Source organism: Dreissena polymorpha, chromosome 13, assembly GCF_020536995.1.
Source record: "Dreissena polymorpha isolate Duluth1 chromosome 13, UMN_Dpol_1.0, whole genome shotgun sequence".
Lineage (NCBI taxonomy): Eukaryota > Metazoa > Mollusca > Bivalvia > Myida > Dreissenidae > Dreissena > Dreissena polymorpha.
The window spans coordinates 19,962,594-19,970,030 of record NC_068367.1 but is presented as its reverse complement, the minus strand read 5'-3'; positions in this window follow the sequence as shown (position 1 = coordinate 19,970,030).

Here is a 7,437-nt window from a genome sequence, read left to right as displayed (position 1 = left end):
GTGTAGTGGTTACATGCTCGCTTCACATGTGAGAGGCCCAAGTTCGAGCCCCAGTAGAATCAAACTATTTTATTTGTGTTCTATAAACTTTTTGTTTTGATGTAGAGACATTTTAGTTTAAATAAATATGCCTGTTTTATGTGTAACCATTTTTGTGTTTTTTATTATGCCCATGAAATATATGTTTGTAGAGTGTGGTGGGGGCGGGGGCTTCGTAAAAACATAACACTTTAAAGTGATTTCATATCAATGAGTACTCAACCCCTATCGTAAATGAGCAACGTAAGAATAAGTTCAGAATCATTTCCCCTTGAAGTTGAGAAAAATTATGAAATTACGCTTACAAGTTGAAGCAGTTTTTTTAAACCTACACAGTTCTGTTCCATAAATGAAAACTGCACACGTATGCGAGTAAAAAAAAGGAATCCAGTAAATGACTATGAAATATTATGGGGGTACAACACAAAATCATAGATAATGGTTATTTGGGTTTATAACAAAACATCATAGATTAATGGTTATTTGGGAGTTATAATACAAAATATGGATAACGGTTATACAAGTATCTTTTTCTATTTTTGTTTAAAATAATCGGCCAATATATTAATATTTACAGTAGAAAAAGCGTTTTTCATGTAACTTCATTGAGTGGCCTTTACACTGAAATTCCCGACGTCATATATGCTTTTTGCATCAATACCTATCTTGTCTCTTTAATAAAACGCATATTTTATTTCATAAAAACGCGACCTATATAGGACGATATATATCAGCGTTTGAATTTAATTGTTTCGACAATCCGGTGTGTGGGTATCAATATGACGTTATCATACAACACGGGGAGATTCTAATTTAGCACATGCCATACCCTGTTTCCCATGTTATATAACCATGACGAATATTTTATCTTACACATGTTCTATATACTTTTTGAAGCGTTTTCATTGACTTAGTTTTCGTTCGATTGACCAATCGCAATTTTGTCATTTTGTTCGCTGAGATGACGTAGCAACGTCAAATTACGTAACGAAATGTAAACAATATTCGGAATTTATCATTATATTTGCGTAAATATTTATTTATTTGCTAATTTAAAAGCATGTGATAAAAAGATCTGACACTCGTTGTCATTTAATACCATATTTTATTAAACTCGTCCCGGAAATTCGTTAGTAAGGTCGCACAAGGCTCGCTTACTAACACAATTCCTGAACTCGTTTAATAAAATATGGCAAAGGCTTAGCATATCTTTGCCGTGCATAACTTTTATTACTTCGTAAAAGCCATGTTGAAAGATAGTTGGAACAGTTTGCAGGCAATAAAACCATATCAAGAATGAGATATGCAATACTATTGCAAAGATTCAAAGGTTACTTGGCGTCTTAATGTGTATACGGCAGAAATGTCATAAAGATTCCTGTCAAAGCAAAATAAGCATGCAGGGGAATCATAACAATCGCTTAATCCTCCTTTTAATGCATATCGTCGTTATAATATGCGCAGAAAAAGCCCAGTTTCCTGGCCTGTCATACAGAGAGCATATAACCGACGCTAAATAAATGATTGATATGATGATTCCACATTTCTTAACTTTCCAATGAAAAGAGAAACGTCGAACATACGGGCCAATTGATGATGCCGCATTTGTCAGTTGAAAATGTAAAGGTAAACGTTGACATACGGAACAATTAGCGACAATATGAAACGGTTAATATTAAAGAATAGCATGCAGTATAAGCAAAGTTGTATTATATTTATAAGGGTATATGATACAGTCGTATATTCGCGTATTTTGAAATATTAAATGGTCCTTTTCACGTTTTGGTAAATTGACAAAATTTACAAAAAAATGTTTCAGATTCGCCAATTTTCGTTTTAGTTATGGTATTTGTGAGGAAACAGTAATACTGAACATTTACCACGATCTAAAATAGCCATTATATGCATCTTTTGACGATTTAAACACCTGATTATAAAGCGTTGCAACGCGAAACGATTGAATAATTTGGAGAGTTCTGTTTGTGTCGTAATGTATTGCAAAACTACGCGGATTACTTATATAAAGTATAAAATACATCGTTCATTGTGTGGAAGGATGGTCGACAGGGTCTAAGCGGGTAGATTTTTACTCCAGGACTCCAGGGGCAGGTTCGAGCCCTGTTGAGGGTTCCTTTTTTTCTTTCTTTTTAATTGTATTCTTAATTTTTTAAGGAGCTTTTTAGATCCATTTTTTACATTTATCAATATAAAGCATTTAAAGACAAACTTAATTACATGCCAAAATCTGTGAAAAGGTCCCTTTTACACTTAACAGTAAAACATAATTTACTATGGTCATTTTATTAAACGTTGATGCGGTATGTTGTCATAATTTTATTTTTGATTGTGTTTATCTAGAGTGTAATAATTACATCTTAATTTTAAATTCACCAAATCAAATGTTTGTTTTGTTGTTTTCATGCGCATTGCCTTAACTTAATAATTCGGCTGGTATATGCAATTTTTTCCTTACCGTTAAAAGCAATGACATGTTCTCTTTATCGTGCCAATCGATGTTGTTTTTTTCTAATGACAAACTGACATATCGAGATGTGGCATCACCATATCAATCCCTTCATTTATTAACAATGACGCTGTTTACATGCTTTCTGTATGACGGCCCAGGAAACAGCTTTTTTTCTGCGCATTTATAACGACGATATTAATTAAGTGGATGATTAAGCGCATGTATATGATTTCCCCTGCATGCCATAGTTTGCATGGACCGGAATTTATATGACATTTCTTCGTGTAAACATTAAGACGTCAAGTAACCTTGGAATGCGTGCAGGGTTATCTTACATATCTCATTCGCGATGTATTTCCTGCGAACTTGTTCCAACAATCTTTCAACATAGCTTTTACGAAGCAATAAAGATTATGGATGGCGAAGATATGCCCAGCCTTTTCGTAGACAATACGGTTCTTTGAAAATAAAATCTAACATTAGAATCTCCCCTTGTTGTTTTCTTACCGTTATATGTTGATAAACACGCAAGATTGTCACAACAATGAACTTCAAACGCTGATAGACGTCGCCCGACGAAATTGCAAGTAGCTTTTTAAGAAATAAAATTTGCATTTGTTTTAGAGATTATCAACATATAATGTGGCGTCAGTTTCAACATAAATGTTTCTCTCTGTAAACAATCCTTTGCAGAACGAATTCGATTCGAACCCGACCGTGCCACACAATGCAATGAAAATATTTGTTTTCGCATGATATAACTTTTACGATGTCTTTAGTAAAAGAATTGCAATGGATATTCATACACACAGATCAGAAATGTATCCTGGATAACCGAGTAATATTTGGTCAGGGAGCATATACATGAAGCTCCTTAAGCATATCTCAAAATATAACATGTTTTGGACGTAAAAGTTCTAAATTTATGTTGAATATTTATGTCTTTCCAAGCTCGTTTTTTTCATCGAAGCTACCTACAAAAATAGCTTTATTAGTCCCCTACCGGTTTCACCGGAGGGGACTTATGGTTTTGTCTCCGTCTGTCAGTCCGTCCGTTCGTCACACTTTTCTTGATCCTGCGATAACTTTAAAAGTTCTTAATTTTTTTTCATGAAACTTGGAACATAGATAGATGGCAATATGGACATTATGCACGTCATTTCATTTTGTTCTAACGTCAAAAATTGTGGTTGCTATGGCAACAAATAGACTAGAAATAGTGCTGAAAATGGTGTTTTTTCTGGATCCTGCGATAACTATAAAAGTACTGAATATTTTTTCATGAAACTTGGAACATGGATAGATGGCAATATGGACATTACGCACGTCATTTTATTTTGTTCCTACATCAAAAATTATGGTTGTTATGGCAACAAATAGGCTAGAAATAGTGCTGAAAATGGTGTTTTTCTGATTCCTGCGATAACTTTAAAAGTACTGAATATTTTTTCATGAAACTTGGAACATGGATAGATGGCAATATGGACATCATGCATGTCATTTCAATTTTTCCTACGTCAAAAATTGTGGTTGCTATGGCAACAAATAGACTAGAAATAGTGCTGAAAATGGTGTTTTTTCTGGATCCTGCGATAACTTTAAAAGTTCTTAATATTTGTTCATGAAACTTAGAACATGGATAGATGGCACTATGGACATTATGCACGTCATTTCATTGTGTTTCTACGTCAAAAATTGTGGTTGCTATGGCAACAAATAGACTAGAAATAGTTCTGAAAATGGTGTTTTTTTCTGGATCCTGCGATATCTTTAAAAGTTCTTAATATTTTTTCATGAAACTTGGAACATGGATAGATGGCAATATTGACATTATGCACGTCATTACATTTTGTTCCTACGTCAAAAATTGTGGTTGCTATGGAAACAAATAATAAAAATATTCTGACAATGGTGAAAGTTCTGACAATGGTGGAGCCGGTAGGGGACTTTTATTGCTTGGCAGTAGTCTTGTTCAATCTGAAATTATTGACAAGAAGAAGTGTTTTTTATTTTATTGTTGAACATGTTGACCTTGTGGTTCCAAGTGGTTCCGATTGCAATCCAAAGCTAGGCATGCAAAAAGGTTACACAAAATAAACTTTCCAATCTATGCCCGCATAAAACTCAAGCTGTTGATCAGGAACATTCTTTGTGATATTGTGCACGAAAACTTGACCTTGACCTTCACCCATCTGCTCCAGATATGGGCCGCGTTCTGAGAAAACTGGGCTAAATGCACGCGCGTAAAGTGTCGTCCCAGATTAGCCTGTGCAGTTTAATGAATATTGTTCATGGCAATTAAGTTATTGAACGGCAAACATCGTTTCTATTTTTTAAGTAACAGCGACATTGTCCTTGATATAACGGGCCACAAAAACCAGCTCAAGCTAGGACTTAATGCAAGGTACCAACATACAAAATTTCAGAGAACTCTCTCCATAATAATTCCAATCATTAAGCGGAAACCGTTTCATTGTTATTTAAAGAAACAGTGTCCTTGACCCGACTAGCCCCAAACACTACCCCAAGCTTTAACGCTATGCAAGCTTGCTATATCAAAAGTTGTAATAATAATAATAAGAATAATGATTATAATTATAATAATGATAATAAAATCTGTATTTAAAGAAGATAGACTTGTTACGAAATTCATCTGACAGATGAAATTACATAATATGCAATTTCTATAATACATTTCTTATTTTCAACAAGGTCTTCTAACATAATACAATTTACAACAAATACAAATACATCATATTTCATCTTAAGCAATAAGAACAAAACATAAATAATCATATATGCATGCACACTAATAATGAAATATATCATAATTAAAAACAAATGACAGACATAAAACTACAATTACCATTTATGCAAGAACAGTATTCAAACATTAAACTAAGGTTATTTACTAAAAATACATCAAGCATGTTCAGTTTATTTCATAAAGGGTGGTAGAAAGATAAGCTTTTAATTTTTTCTTAAATGTCATTAAATTGCTTGTTTGACGTATAGATTGGGGTAACGAATTCCATTTTTTTGTGCTAGAAAATTCAAACGATCGTTTGAAATAGTTTGTTTTGGGTATTCGCACAAGCTTAAAATCCCCCTTTTCGCATGATCGTAAGGTTATAGCGCCTTATTTGTGAAGGCCGTCAAAAGGTCCACGTATATATGTTGGGGTTTGATTGTGAAATGCTTTAAATACAATAACTTACGTGAAAAAGTGATTACGCTGTTCGAAGGTCAACCATTTTAGATTTTTAAATAGGGTTATTGGAATTTATACTCCCCCTATATATATATATATATATATATATATATAATATATATATATATATATAATATAATATATATACTATATATATATATATATATATATATATATATATATATATATATATATATAATATATATATATATATATATATATGGGGAGCATATAGTTGCCAGTTTGTCCTTCCTTCCTTCCTTGCTACCTTCCGTGAAACTTTTGTTATTGTTTCTCATAGCGCCTTCAATATTTTACCGATCTCTTACATATATGGCATGTACGTACCTTGCATGGACCTCTACCTTTTGATGAGGTTTGAGGTCACTGGGGTCAAGGTCACCGAGGCTAATAATAGATTTTTGTTACAGTTTCTCATAGCGCCTTCATTATTTTACCGATCTCTTACATATTTGGCATGTAGATACCTTGCATGGACCTCTACCTTTTATTGAGGTTTGGGTTCACTGGGATCAAGGCCACCGAGGCTAATGATAGATTTTCTCAAGGTCACATGTTCAATCAAATGGTTAAAACATTCAGCAACTTATGTTGATGCAACTATAAACATTCAAAGTCCAGCAAAATACCTTAACTATGAACGTAAGGGGAGCATCCATCGTTTTCGACGATACTTGTTATTTAAAATATGTGCACAACAGCGCTATGTATTTTGACTTTTCTATTAATTTCCGTTTTGGCCGCTGAACTCCAGGTAACGCATGCGTAGTCGGATATAGGTGAGATATAACCATTATAGAAGAGCTTTCGCATTTTAAGGGTTAAATAAGGTTTTATTTTTTGCAGAAGAAACATACGAGACGACATTTTTGAACAAACTCTGTCAATGTGTAGTTTCCAAGATAGAGTTTTGTCAATATAAAGGCCAAGAAGTTTTTGACATTTTACTGTTTCGATCACCGTATCTGAAATTTTAAGTTTTAGATTTGTTAAATGTTGATCTTTCCGATTCGACCATAATACCATACAAGTAGATTTTAGTGGATTAATAATCCTGTTATTAGTTTGGCAACATTGTAGCTTATTATGAACTGTTTGAATATTTGTTCCCACAGTATTCAATGTTGTATCATCAGCATACATTGCAGAATTACATGTAAGATTTAACGGAATATCATTAACGTAAATAAGAAATAGAAGAGGTCCCAAAATAGATTCTTGGGGAACACCAGCAATGATGCTTTTACAAGAAGATGTAGTGTTTTCTGCTATGATAAACTAAAATCGATTGCGGAGATATGAAGAAAATAGGTCGCATGACCTATCATTAAAATGATAAAGTTTTAATTTGTATAAAAGAACCCTATAGTCCACAAAATAAAATGCTTTTTTAAAATCCAAGAACATTGTACCTACCAGATTGCCATTATCAATGTGTTAAAGCCATGAATCAACTATATTAATAAATGCTGTTTGGCAAGAATGATATTTGCGAAAACCCGACTGAGTTTTGTTTAATAGACCTGTAGATTCTAGATATACATGCAATTGTTTAGCGATATGCTTTTCAAGTATTTTAGATATAGTAGGTAAAAGTGATATTGTTCTATAATTATTGGGATCTTCTACCGATCCCTCCTTATATAAAGGTACAACGTTTGCATTTTAAGCATGTCTGGAAAGGTGCCATGTGATATAC